Source organism: Pollicipes pollicipes, unplaced genomic scaffold (assembly GCF_011947565.3).
Source record: "Pollicipes pollicipes isolate AB1234 unplaced genomic scaffold, Ppol_2.1 Scaffold_4740;HRSCAF=5597_pilon_pilon_pilon, whole genome shotgun sequence".
Lineage (NCBI taxonomy): Eukaryota > Metazoa > Arthropoda > Thecostraca > Pollicipedomorpha > Pollicipedidae > Pollicipes > Pollicipes pollicipes.
The window spans coordinates 14,140,417-14,155,399 of NW_023596545.1; the positions used below are offsets into that span (position 1 = coordinate 14,140,417).

General features: G+C 52.8%; 1 protein-coding gene across 1 annotated transcript in view; it reads left to right on the plus strand.

Annotated features, from left to right (window-relative positions):
- Window positions 1-14,983, plus strand: part of LOC119098449 (E3 ubiquitin-protein ligase MIB1-like) — a 93,748-nt gene that overhangs the window by 48,557 nt on the left and 30,208 nt on the right.

The following is a 14,983-nucleotide window of genomic DNA, read 5'->3' on the forward strand; positions in this document are numbered from 1 at the left end:
TTACAATGCAGGGGAACGGCTATCCGTACCAGGAACCGCCCGGCGCCTGGTCATGCACGAGCTTCGTTCCCAAGAATCGTAGGCTGGTGGATGGGTGGAGATCAGAAGATTTCTAGTGGGGAGCACGAGCTTTCGGTGTCCACCATCTGGGTGGAGAGGGAAGAAAAGATGGACGACACCTATCCTACATCTGCCACCGCCGGCGCTGGGCGAGATCGGGTCCAGTTCCGGCGGTGGCAGGCGTAAGGTAGTTATGTCGCCTCCTCTTGGCTAATTTTCTCTTCCCCCTCTTCACACCTGGCGATGGCAAACGCTGAAAGTTCGTGCCCTCGACTCGACTCCTGATCTTCGCCTATTCACCAGCCTTCAAGTCTTCAGCAGCAAACGGGGTCACCGTATGTAGGCTTAAATGTTATATGTCTGCTCCTCAGTGTAGTCCCCTGCTTGACTGCGGTGATCCGACAGCTTCGTGGCGTCATCATCCTGCTGCATCCGACCTGAAGCCCGTAATTACGCCAGCTGATTATGAGGCAGTTGCACAAGATGCGTAAATACACGCAATATGAGATATCCGCGTCTGGGTTGGACTGCATCCCGTCCGCCCGCCTCCCCTGGTACCAAGCGCAAAATTGACCGGATATTGACCCATTGAGCAATCGCATTGCAGCTCTTGAAAAAAGCATGCTGGATGACGGTCTACGGCGCTCTTGGAGGTATACTGGATGGTTGGTCTGTGTACCATATAGAGTGGTAGGCAGCGCTTATTGAAGCAGGGCTCAGCAGTCGTTTTGGTCATCAGCCCTCCAGTGCTTCAGCGCTCTCAGCTGGGCTCATGTTCGAAACGTCTGTTCATCCCTCTGCTGCATTACGCGTCTCTTCTGGAGCTGGACCACATTGAAATTTAAGAACGCCCGCCATGCCAAGGGGCAAACCCGTCACGCCGGGGAGAGGCCTTGTCATGCCGAGGGTGGCCCCGTAATGCAGAGGGAGACTCCGTGATGCAGAGGGCGAGATGCAGAAGGCGGGACCTCCCAGCACGCCGATGGGAGGTCCCGCCTCCATGCCGAGGCAGAACATTCCTCAAATCAAAACAACAGCCTTTGAGGCGCGTAGGAGAAAATATGCCACCCGTGGGAGGCCCGAGATGGCTAACATCACGCCCTTTTGGTCGACAGGAGGGCCCAGACGATTCAAACTGGGTCCCGCGACAAACATGGTAAGCCCCGACGGCCCAAGCGGAGTCACCGGTTACAAGGACCGCAGTTGCGCACATTGCGCGCAAAACCGCTGACGTTATTCGTAGTTGAAATTGTACCTCCCCAATCATTTGGTAGAACTGGCCAGCTTAGCGTCGTTTTGTAGTTTTGATAGACATGCTATATTACCTTACATCAATGGAGTTAGTATGTCGCTTTATCTGGTGCATTGAAGGCCATTCTTTGTTTTTGGTGCGCGAATACAGGATTTTGGATGATTAAGTGCTATTGTCCGGTGAACATGACAATTGAAGCACCCTGAAGCACATCACAAATGCATCAGCCAAACCTATCGGCCGAGCGCGTGCGGATCGCATGGTCTTATCCGAGCAAGAGCAGATCCTATGGCCATATCCAGAGTAGCTCATTCGACTCTCATGGACCAGATGACGAGGTAACGTGACTAGCAACAACCAATCATTCATTAAAACAAGCACAAAAGCTCAATAAATAAAACACCCTTATATATTTTTTCCATCTGATGTAAACATCACGCACTAACAGAGCGGCGGCTTGACGATAACACTTTCCTTCCGCCCCCCCCCCCCCCCTCCCTCCACACACACACAAACGCACGCACGCACAGACACCACGCCGACAATGTTCAGAGTCGACCGGCCGCCTCCCCCGCCGGCTCCTCAAGCAGGTCATCGTCCAGCAGAATTTGACCGAGCACGCCGGCGCGGAAGCCGCGCACCATGTGGAGGGCAGCGCCGTGCGTGTCGGGCCGGCGCACCACCGCCCCGCGCGCCACGTCCCGGACGCGCTGGAAGCGCCCGCGCGCCGCCGCGCTCTCAGCCAGCAAGCGCGCCACGTCATCAGTCGGCGCCGCCACCGCCATGTGCGACACGTAGGCGTGGTTGCCGCGCCTGTTCAGCCAGTAGAGCAGGTAGTCGGCGAGAAGGTGCGGTCCGACCAGGTGGTCTTGCAGGGCGGCGCAGAGCGCCAGCCGCAGGCCGGCCTCTGGCGGGCTGAGCCGCGGCTCCAGCACGCCCGGCGTGTCGCGCACGTAGATCAGCGGTCGCTCCGACACCTTGACGCGCGTCGTCACCGAACGGGTGACGCCGGCACGCGGGCCCACCGCCGCGGCGGCGGCGCGACGCAGGTGCAGGCCGCGCAGCGCGTTGATCAGCGACGACTTGCCGACGTTGGGCACGCCCACCACCATGCAGTTGAACTCGCGCGGGTCGGCGCGCGCCGCCCGCTCCGAGCCCGTTATGACCGTAGACAGCCTGCGAGCCAGCGAGCGCAAGCCGGCGTCCGCCTGGTCTCGGCAGCAGGCGAACACGGGGGCGTCGCCAGCGCCGTCACGCGCCATCCGCGCCGCCACGCGCCGCTGGTCCTCCTTCGTCACCAGGTCGGCCTTGTTGAGCACCAGCAGGCGCGGCCGGGCCGCCAGCGCCTGCTCGAAACGCGCATTGCGACCCGAGAAGGGCACGCGCGCATCATGCACCTCGATGACGGCGTCGACGGCCCGCAGCTTGGCCTCCATCTGGTGCCAGCCGGTGCGCATGTGGCCGGGGAACCAGCGCAGGCTCTCCGCCGGCGGCGGGTCGTACTGGTGGCGCACGCGCAGGCCGGCCACCGTCAGGTGGCGGCGCGGCAGCAGGACGGGATGGGCGGCGACCAGCCAGCTGATCCTCACACAGCAGTTCATGACCGCAGGCTGACCAAGGTGACACTGGCTGGTTCAAGTGGCTATCTGGACCACACATGGGCAGCAGCTGCGTGGCTGACAGGCATGCTGGTAAACAGATCAGAACAGATATATCTTAAATCTTAAGTGGTTTCCTTTTGCCAATTTTTCTCACTGCCTGGTGCCTTGAGACTTCTGAAACTACAGGAGGTTAAGATCAGAAAATGAAGACGAACATTCAAGCTCTATGCCAACCATGCTGTATGTTGAACAATGTCATTAACTGAATGTAGCATGGACTCAGCAGCATGCTGCACCATTATCTTTTAATCATCGCTAATTTGTTCTCTGATAAGCATGGTACTACTTGCATCTGCAAATAATTCAACCTTTTATATTTTAGCAAATTTATCTGCATTTTATGCATAATTTCCAGTCCACTTAAATATTGTGACAATGCAGGATTATGGTTCATGATTTTATTAATGGTAAATTAATCTAATATTTGCACTTCTTATTTTCACCATGCCCATGGTCATCTGAACCCATGGGGTTGTCAAGGAAACATTCATATTTCTGATCACATCAGCTGAAATATTAATACCCAGGTCATGCATGTGGCCCATGGTCAGGGGTAGTGCCACATGTTTTGAGTTAGAGGGGCGGGACATTCCAGGTGGGCTTCTCGACTGCTGGACAAAGTGGGGCCTACCTGCAGGTGCACCAGGATGGGAGGGGGAGGGGGGGGGGGGGGGGCTCTTGGGCAGTGTCCCAGCCCATGGAAAGGAGCACAGCATGCAATATCCCTTGCAAATTATTTTAAAAATTGGCACAGAACCTGTTAGTATGCAGCAAAGGGACCCTAACTTAAAGCAGTGGCTGGGTTTCAGAAGATGGTCTCCTGATGCACAGATGGGCCTCCTAATCCTTTGCATAGAAAGTGGCCTGATGCAAAGATGGGCCTAAGAACAGGATGCTTCAGATTTACAAATGAGCCTCCAAATCTACCCAAGGAGATTATCCCCAAACAAGGCACCATCAGCTGAAACTGAGGCCTTCTGATGATGCATGAAAATGATGCATGAAAAGGCCCATTCCAGAGACAGAACCTCCTGAATATAGAGGCTGTCTCCTAACCTAGGGCAGGGGCATTCTAGTTTATCATGTTGGTGCCCCAGGCCAGCAAATGGAGCTCCTTAATGGAACATTGGGTCTCCTGATATGGAGCATGGACTACCTCATCCACAAAGATGGGACAATGATTATAAAAATGACCACTTGATGCACAAAAGGGTCCTCTGAGAAAAAGTTGTCACTCTCTAGCTCATTTATGTGGGGCCCCTTGTGCAGAAAAGCCAGGGGAATGGCACAATAGAATAATAACTAAACAACTTGGGTAGTTACAATGTCTTTAGGTCATGGAAAAGGTGTCTCCCCCAAATTTGTTGGGGAAAAGACCATACCCATGAACTCCTGACTGCAAGCCACAGGGCAACTGTCCCCTGCTGTGAATCCCTCCTCATGTCACCTGTGAACCTGTCACCTCATCTGGGCCTTGTTATTTTCTACTGCTTTATTTGAAATATCATGTTCAGACAGCCTGTAATGTGCTCACACAGTTACTCGCATGTTCCCTTACATTACAGTTATTTGAACACTTGGAACCTTATTTTTTTAGTGAAAAATTGAACCTTACTTTGAGTCATTCTCTATCTGCCCAACACAACTCCACAACAGTCCTCAGAAGGCAAACACACTTTCAACTAGACCAGAATCACCCACACATGACAAAATCACTGCTCTAGCTCATCAGCCATACTGATTCTGTAAGACATCATTCCAAGTGCCCAATAATGTCTCATGATGCCAGCTGACAGGGCACATTTTGACAATTTGCCTTCCAGTATCCCTAACCGAACTTCTAAAACTGATCCCTGATGTGAAACACGCTGAATGACAAGGAACCGATTTTCGGCCAGCTTAAATTACTCCTTTCCATTGAGTGAAGCAATTTTAAGCAGTCACTTCCTTAAGTTGCATTTGACACGTTGAGGCCAGAACCAGAACCGCTTTTTGTTATAATGTGGAACCGGCTTCAATTTTCTGCATTTCCCACTGGCTTCGCCGGCGTTGCGCGACGAATCCCATGCAATATTAATTTCAGTGGGTGCACGAAACATTCAGAAGACTTTCATCACCTTCATTTAGTTCTATGCACCCCAAAATGACATTAATCAGACCCCCTCTCACACTGACCACCCGGTCATTTCCCATCAACCCTCACGTAAATATGCGGACAGACATTGCCGGTCTAAAATACCGGCATAGAAAGAAGACACCCTTGTGCTCCAAAATGGCTCGTCTGATCGCCTTCATGTCTTCACCAATCGATTCCGTGCAACGAGGTGAGCATGTGGTAGGTACATGGAGACCTGACCGGAGGTCAAACACCTGAAAAATGCGAAGGAAAAAGTGCACATGCTAAGGAAGGCAGCCCGATCCCGGAGTCTATCGCCAAAGTCGTCGTTGGTTCGTATCGTTCAAAAATCACGAAATTTCACAAGCCCCGAAATTCTTGATTGCAGAAAATATAGTTCTCACAAGCAACTAAGCAGATCGCTGCCAAACCTCAACCATAAGATTCGCCATGTCTGATTCTCGCTTGCGGTCGAAAATTTGGTGACCCTAGGTCAGGTCAAAAGCCATCTAATTTTACAAAATCCAGCATTTTTACTTGCAGACAGCTCAGTTCTTAGAACCTAACGAGCCGATTGCTGCAAACCTTCACCATTGGATAAGCCATACCTGATATCCAATTACATTAAACATTTGGTGATCCGTAGTTGCGCTACATATCAAGAAGACGTACGCCGTTTTTTTTGGGGGGGGGGGGGGTGTTCAAGCGCACGGGCAATTCCATAAGTTAATGTTTGTGGTGGTACACATCACAGTAATAACGTTTTTACATACGTTTTGCTCAAATGCAAAATCTTTTTTGTAGTCTTTTTTGTCTGCAGTCGTCTTTTTTGGTGAGCAGATACGCAAAGAACACTGCCCGATACATATGTAACTTCCGGCACATTTGGGAAACATTAATACATTGATACGGTACGCCTACATTGATACGGCTACACACAACACACACGGTGAAGCTCAACGTCCCCGTTGACTAAAACAGTGATGTCTTTTTCGTCATTTTTGCCACCGTTTGCTTCTAGAGCACGAACGTTGGTGACAGTCCATAGACAGGGTGCAGAACGCAAATCCTTGAGAAGGATTCTCAGGTCATGGATCTATCACAGCAGGACACTGGCTAAACCGGTCCGGCTCGATCAGGCCCATCGAGCCTGCTCTCACAGGCGGGCACATCAGATCTACAGCAAACGTGACAACCGTGACCCAGGCTCAGTTCGATTCTGTGGACTTCTGAACAACTTGGAGCTATTAACCACAAGAGGCTGCCAAGGGGGCATGTGCATAATCACGACATAATTGTTCGCACACCACACCCATTGACCTTTTCCTGGCATGGGCAAGCCCACGGTTATTGGATCTACCAGCCGGACCAGCCGCGAGCCACCATGGCCACGACAGCGACACCATGCACGATCCAGCGCGTGACTTTCAGTAGAACACATCCGCGAAAGAGAGATTTAGGAAACAAATGACATTCCTATCACCATGAAGCCAGCCTAACCAAGTTGCACGTTTTATGGGGATTAAACATGCCACGAAGGGGCGAAATTAGTAAATGGTCCGATACTTGCGGCTTCAACAACGAATCAGGTATGACGCACTTAATAGTGGGGTTTCGCAGTAATCGGAGTGGAAGATTCAAAGAACTAAGTGGTCTGCAAGCAAGAATTTGGGGATTTGAAATTTGATTAATTTTGTGACCTGACCTAGGGTCATCAAATTGTCAAATGCAGGAAGTAATGAGGTATGGCTCATACAGTGGTGAAGGCTTGGCAACGACCGATGCAGTAGGTTCTGAGGTCTGAGTTGTCTGCTTTTGTATATGAAAATTTCCCGTCACGTTTTCTAGGTGTTTGACATCAGGTCAGGTCTCGATGCTACCGCTTCATGATTCATGTCATCGTACAGAATCGATTGGGGAAGGTCTCAAGCCGATCGGGCGAGCCGTTTCGGAGAACGAACGTGTCTGCGTCATATGCCGGTTTCTAGACCCCACAAAAAATGCATTGCGTTGGACAGTTTGTTATACGATGATAAACATCACCAACAGTTTCAGCTGATTAGGATGGGAAACACTAAAAAAATCACAGTCAAGCTGGCTAGAGTCCACTAAGACCACACGCTACGGGACGGAGCCAGGCGGGACCAGATGGAGCTGAACAGGGCCGAACGAATTTGGACGCGATCGATCGGGACCAAATAGAACCGGATGGAACGTAATGAGACCAGACGAGACCGGATGGCTCCGCACGAACCGGACAGACTGAATGGAACTAAACGGGCCTGGAAATGATCAGACCAAGCCGAGTGGGATCATACCACATCGGACACCCCGTGACGGCTAGAAACCGGACAAGACTAGACGGGACTGGACGGCGCAGGATAAAGCATCTTGAGCCCAGACGGCTCCGGGAGCGGACCGGTCCGGACCGGACGGGGCGGCACGCGCTGGGGGGTGGGGGATGCCACATGGAACTCGACGCGATGGGGCAGGACCGGACGGAACTGGACGGAACGTGAAGGGGAATACAATGGACTGAACAGGACTGGACGGAACCTTATAGTACCAAATCAAACCAGACGGGCTCGGGCAGGACCCGACGATACTGGACGGGACCGGATTGAACCAGACGAAACCAGATGGAACGATCTGAGAACATACGGGCGAGAGAGGAACCAGACAGTCCCGATGTGGTCCCGACTGGCCCCGCTCTGGTCCCGGCAGGTCGTGCTCTGGTCCCGCCTGGCCCCGTCTAGTCCCGTCTAGCCCCGTCTGGCTGCGTCTGACCCCGTGCTGTCCCGTCTCGTTCTTATTGGTCACGTCCCTTTCCGTTTGATCCCGTCCCATCACTCCAAGTCCTGTCTGACTCCATCGGGCTCCGTCCAGTCTAGCCTGGTCCCAGGTCCTATCCGGCTCCATCCGATTCCATCAGGTCTCGTCCATGTCCCTTCAGTGCCGTCCAGTTCCGTCTAGTCCCGGTCATAATCATAGTCACTAATGAAAATTTTTCCACGCGGTGGTTATCACGACTTCAGCCCAAGTGCCAACACAACGCTGCAAAGCAGAAGATAAAGCACCATAAAATAAAGCAGCAAAAGCAAACGCAAAACACAGGTGCCACGTTAAACGCTCCCCATGAACCCACATGCCACAACAAAACCCCAAGCGCAGCGCAACATCGCGCGCCACGGTCCCCAGGGGCCGGTTCCACAGACCTGGCATTCCAAGGTGATGCGGCTTCGCATGCAAACTCTCGCTGACTTTGACTAGTGAACGCCGTGGGAGCCGCAGCATCCCGGCCACAGCGGGCGTCACGTGACGACACATGGGCGCGACGAACAAACATGTTCGATGTTGCTGGGGGACACTGGCTCCGCAAAAAGGCTTTCTGCAATTGCGACAGTCGTGGCGGCGCTCCATCTAAAACAGACGAAGCCAATGTTTAGTTACACCTGATCCATCCGGTTACGCCTGGTCTCTATGACCGGGTGCATTCCATTCAGGTCCATGCCAGGTCCATCCTGTCCCGCCTGATCTCGTTCTGTAGCGAACAACTTTTTTCCGCCACGTCCGGTACCATCCAATTCTATCTGATCATGTTTAGCCCGTTCAGTCCGTCTGGTAATCTAAAAAAATATAAGAAAATATGAGGAAAACATGGTCTGAACACAGGGCCCCTTATTGGTGAAAGGGCACCGATCAACGAGAAACGCGGGCTCCGGCTTCGTCCTTGTTTCGGAAATGACCTCCAGGGCTCAGACCGACCGGGAGCCGAATGTTACGCTTTGGTGGCCTCTGGTCCAAGTAGATGGCGAGAAATATAGGGTCCTCTGATTGACCTTTCAGGTTACGACCGTACGGAAGGAAGTCCTTACTATGATCCGCAGCCATGTATTCAGAATCAGACCACTGATCTTTGGCCTCGAGGGGCCTTCGAATCTCTCTTTGGCCTCCCCCTCCCCCTCCCCCCTGTTCAGGCAGCCTCGAACACGATCCCTGACCGGCTCAGGGCCACCTGCCGACACAAGGCGCCATGTTAGTCAATGTGGGTCCCCGATTGACAAGAGACCCCTCCTTGTTTCAGGGACCTCGACGAAGGGAACTCGCGGGTCCGGCCCTATTCCTGCTCGGGAAATGGGCGCGAAGGGATTTAGACCGATATGGTCCAAACTGCCCGGTGTTGGTAGTCTCTGGCCGGAATGGGGACTCGCGTTGTCCCAGGGGTTTCTCAATAAATGTAAGCAACGTTCATATTGACATTTGAGGTCACGCCCCGCTGAGCTAAGATCCTTGATGTGACCCTTCAAGCCCTTTAGCGCGTGCTTAATGGGGTCCTTGTTCATTGATCCCGAAGGGTCCATCGGGCCGCTCTTCAAGCCCATCCAATACTGTTCCTGGCCGACTCGGAGTCCCATGCCAACACAAGACCCCGTTAGGCAACGCGAGTCCTTGGTCGACACAAAGGCCTTCCTTCCATCGACCCATATCCCCAACTACTGTAAATCACAGGCCCCAGCCTTGCCCCTGCTTAGGAAATGGGCCACAAGACCCAGACCGACACAGAGCTCACTCGTCAGTACTGGTGGTGCCGAAGTAACCTCATCGACTCCAATCGGCGGAAAGGGCGCTGTGACTGGCATGTGAGGGCCTTGCCTATTGGAACAGCGAGTTCTTCAAGCCCTTTGGAACCTCAAATCGGGTACTTCATCGTCGGTCTTGAGATCCGCGGACCTTTCGCAGGGGATCGCGCCTGAGATATTGAAAGATATCCGTGTGATCATATATCGGCGAGTGAGAGCCTTGAATGGGAAGGGGGAGGCGCTCTTAGCCCGCCTGCGCCATTTGGTGCCAGTTGTAGACAGGGTATTATTCGAACCCTGTCCTTAACGTTTTCAACTTCCTTCTCTTTCACTGCACCGCTGTAGATGCAACATTTATTCGAGGCACGTGCGACGCCGGTGAAATAGTGGTTCTGGCTATGTTGCCTGGTTAATCCAGCATTTGACGCCCAGAACCGGCGAAGCGTGACTAGATTTTGGATGTCCTTGAGCTCAGCTCCGATAATTTGACTCCAAATAGGGACCTCCGATGACGTCACAATAATAGCGGTCCAACTTCAACACGATCGCTGGCAAGATGGTCTGGGGGCTGAATCTTACCACCTTTCACCTCACCAGAACGGTTTCTGGTCCATACGATGCACCGCAAATAGCCCCGTTCAACTTATAGACGGAATGCAGTTTTTTTAAAAGATACTTGCCATCAAATTTGGTTTTTTCTAGGCTTGGAAACGGTCTTTGGCATGGCACAAAAATCGCGTATCTTAATTAAGCTGCATCAAATCGGTATTCGAGGTCATTTTGCCAATCTCATAGGAAATGCTTACGAATCACACATAGTGCCTTACGGTAAAGGCTATTCATAGTGGGACGCCTTACACCACGGTATGCCACAGGGCAGCGTGATAATACCAACATTTTGTCTTGCAGCGATCAATGATGCATTTGAACATATTCGTAAACTAGCTTTCAGTATCAAAAGTTTGTTGCACGCCGATGATCTGGTGATGTGGTACTCGCACCCTGGCGCCGATTGTGCGGCCGTGATTAAAACGTGCATCAAGCGCATCAAAGCGTGTTGCGGTCAGCGGAGTATGACGACATTCCCCACCAATCAGCTGCAGTAATATTTTTCCACCATCGGCGCCACTCAGATCTTGTAGGCTGTAGCTTCTTTAAATGATAGTGGCGAAATAATCCCTGAGATCCGTAGTCCCAGAATGTATATGCCTCGGCGTGCCTCCTGGCCGCCGCCTCAAATTTAATCCTCCCTTTAACGACATTCGCCATTGACGCATTCGTCTCAGTCAAACATAATCACTGGGTGGGGTGCATACTGGTGACCTCTGCTTCGCCTATGCAATACCCTGATCCGCCCAGTCTTGGAACATAATGCGCTTTTATGACGTCTCTCCAAAAAAGCACCCACCCTCGAGATTATCCAGAAAAATGACCTCAGGATCACCACGGGCCCTACGTAACCTCCCTATACAAGGTCTTATCGCTTAAACAAGCATCCTGAGGTCGCCCGTCGCCGCAAGCATCAATTACTTAGGTATAGTTAGCGCGAAGTACCTATCACATCGATCCTTCGCCAGCCACATTCGCCGATGTAGCACCACACATATGTCTTTCGCCATCTCAGGAGTGATAATCCATGAAATCTCTGCAGAGACAATGTGTTCGAAGTCACGTCTTGAAGTTGGCTCTTTACTCTGATTTATTCAGCGGCGAGTGCCGATTTCCCTAAAAGAACATCATATGGTCGATTGTAACCCCATGAAATCAAAAATGGCGTTTATTTTGCAGTTTCATGTGACCTCCAAGGTACAAATACAGGTCAAACGACGGAAAATGTCATATCAACACAACAGAACCCGCTGATTTCAAATTTTGAGGCGTCATAATATTCACCACAAAAGGATCAAACGTCCGAGAAAAAACTTGTGATCTCTCGAGGTAACTTTTCAAGATCAAATTCATACCTAAAGGACGCAAATTATCAAAAATTTCAAGTCGATTTAACCTTTTCAAACATGAGAACATTCACCGACGCATGAACTAGCGTCCTGACCCTGATGGCTCAGGGCATATTGGCGGGCGCTACTTCATGGGCTGGTGAATATTTGGTACTTGAAAAGTTGAAATCTACCGATAATTTGTTTAACCGATAGGGAGTCCTGGTCATTTGGGCTTTTGTTCTACCTATAAGGTTAAGTTGGAGAGGTCATGACTTTTTGAAGGATGCTAGTTTTTTTCTGCGGCGAAAATTATGGTGCTTGTAAGTTTAAAATCCGCTGGTGGTTTTTTTATATTTAGAGCCTCTTGCCCTTTAGACCCAAATTTGACCCTGTAGGTGACCTTAAGAAGTCAGCATTTTTCGACGAATTTTAATTATTACGTTTTCCGTATTTTAATGCTTTTAAGCTGTTATCGGTCGGTAATTTTCTGATGATGCTAAAAGTTGCAATCGACCGGTAACGTTTTGGTGATATAGGAGTTTTCTGTGATTCGAGCCTTAGTTGAGGTCAGGCCTTTTTAGACAGACGCTGGTGCATGCGCTGATAAATATCGTAATTCTTGAAAGCGCACCAAAACCCAACACAACACGCCACATTCACTCATTGCCGATATCTGGAGCGTCCAATGGCCGCTGCCGCTGTCCATGTTCGACGAGTTCAACGGAAACATGTGTACTTCCGCTACACGCTTCAGTATTCTGCTGGGTGAAACATCAGGTCGTGCCGGTGTAGAGCTGCGGCCTCGTGGCAGCTGCGCACGGGCAGGACACAAACCCTGTCCGCCATCGCCGGGTGAGACTTCGTACTCGGTGCACGACATATCCCCCACACGTGAGCTCTGCCCGCGCCGGGTCGCAGTTGTGTCCGAGCGGACAGGACAGGACCCGTCAGCGTGGACACTGCCTACTTGGGGTCCGGTCGTCCACCGCGTGTGTCAGTGACCGCATGAAGGCACCAGGATGGTGCTCAAATCCATGTGGAACTCCCCAGGTTTGCTAACCAACTGGCAGAGACGGATGACCCGGGCGGAAATTAACTCCTTAAACAAACGCTTCCGCTTCGTCAACGGCCGATCTCTGCACGGCAACGGCGGGCCCAACTGCAACCTGACGGCAACTGACTTATCAATGGACGCTCTCGATTCAGGGCGAACTTCTTCAAGACGACAGCGAAGTTATCATGTAATTTCGGTACGTACATGTGGCCCACACTCGCCTGTAGCACACCTTGCGTAAAAAGACGCAATCTTTCGTTCGCGCGTCCCCCCCCCCCCCCCCCCCACGCGCTGATAGTGGTTATATTGTTCGCAGGTGCGGTTCACAGTATTTTAACTCAACTCACGCTCTCGTTTCGCCCATTACGACCACGAGCGACCGACATAAAGCATATCACGCCGCACCCCCGTATGTACATTTCTCGTAACCGCCACTCTCGCCACGCCCCAAGTGCCGGGCCCATCCACAACGATATGCAGTTTAAAACTACAGTGTTTCATTCAGTGAGCCTGCACGCGACAGCAGGAGCCGCCGACACTCCCGTGCTGGAGGACCGGCCGACAACACGCGGTCGGGAACGGACAGCGTCCTTCTTCCGGTGAGGAGCGCAGACGAGGCAAGGTTCTCTGTCTACCGCAGAACCGCTCAGTGCTGCTATCTGGGCTCCCAGATCGCGAGAGTCGCGCTCGTGCCGCATGCATCCCAGTTGGCCCGCATCCGCTGCGTCTCCCCCAGCTCGCAGTGCGGGAGCGTCTCAGCGGCGGGCGGCTATCCGGAGCCCGGCGGCCGCATCTCACGGCGCAGCCACCGCCTGGCAGCCGACTGCTCAGCCGCGCCGCAGGCGCGTTCACGCCAGTGGCAGCGTTCGTCACTGCACTCCACTACCGGCACGGACCGGAGCAGGCCGACCTCCAGTGAAGCCCGCTGCCGCGGTCCAGCTCGGCACGCGCCGGCGCCAGGTGTCACGCCCGGTCGCCAGGTATCGCTTCGGGTCGCCGGACGCCGTGCAGGGTGCGGTCAGTTCTTCAGCGGGTCCAGGTCGTCCAGTGAGAAGTCGTCGTTGCCGATGGCCAGCCCCCGGCTGAAGCCAGCCTGAAACGAAAAAAATATAAAATATAAATATAAAAATATATAAAACATATGGCCTGTCGCGGTGCCATAGAACCACGACATTAAACATGCAAATGATTTATGCGTTTTCACCCTTCCGTTTCGTACAATGATATGCGAACTGACTGACGTTACTCCTTCAAGTTAATGCTGCTAAACACCCAGGCCCAGCTCGTCCCTCACTTGCACCCGCGCAGCCCTCCCCTGAGTCACTTTCGTCCCTCACCCGAGCCAAGCTCTCCCCCACGCCAGCCATGGTCATGCCTCCCCGGTGCCTAGCTGCTCCCTCACCTCCATCTCGCTGATCCGCTTGTCCAGGATGCCGATGGCGTTCTCGATTTCACCCGGCGAGCCCTGGAAGCTGCCCATGCCGAACGGGTCGGCCCGGACGGGCGGCGGCAGCGGCGGCGGCGGACCGGTCGGAGCCGGCGGCGAGAACGGCTCCGCCCCGAACAAGTCCTTGGTCTCCGACGCCGGCGTGGGCCGCGGCGCGGCGTGGCGCTGAAACGTAATAGTACCGTGGCAGCGAGCATTCGGTCTGGCTGGGCTCCCATGCGGCTCAGCCCAGCTACCACTGCTGAGCTCACTCCACTGGCATGGCTTCAGTTTCAAGCTCTGGGTACGCTGTCACGAAACATCAACTGGCTAATCGCAAAACGACGGTTCGGATAAAACAACAATGCGCGGCGCATACCTATCGCACAAGCACACAGGTAACTAGTAAATCACAAGCTCTAAACCGTACTAACTCAGTGACGAACGTTAACCGAGGCGTTGGCATCAAGAGCACCGTAGTCGCGATGTGTCTCCGTTACCACCCGTGCCGCGTGGTAGGTGCCGGGTATTCTGGAACTCACAGATAGCAGGCGGCGGCGGCGAGTGGCCGTTTTGTCCTCCGTTGGTCGGCTCCACCAGGTCCTCAAATAGTAGACCTCCCAGTTGGTACCCACCGCTGGGGCGTTGTCATTGTCGTCAAGTCCCTGAAGGAAACGAAGCCTGGGGTCAGGCTCGGAAGGTCACTACAAGGCTCGAAAGGCTCAAAAGTCGTAAAAAACTCGGAAGGCAAACTGAAATGCCGGGAAGGTCACTGGAAGGCTCGAAAGGTCAGAAAAAAGGCTTGGAAGACCCAGAAGGTCGTTGAAAAGCTCGGAAGAGAAGGGGGCCCCGGGTAGGTTTGGAAGGTTGCTGAAAGGCTAAAGGCTCGGAAGG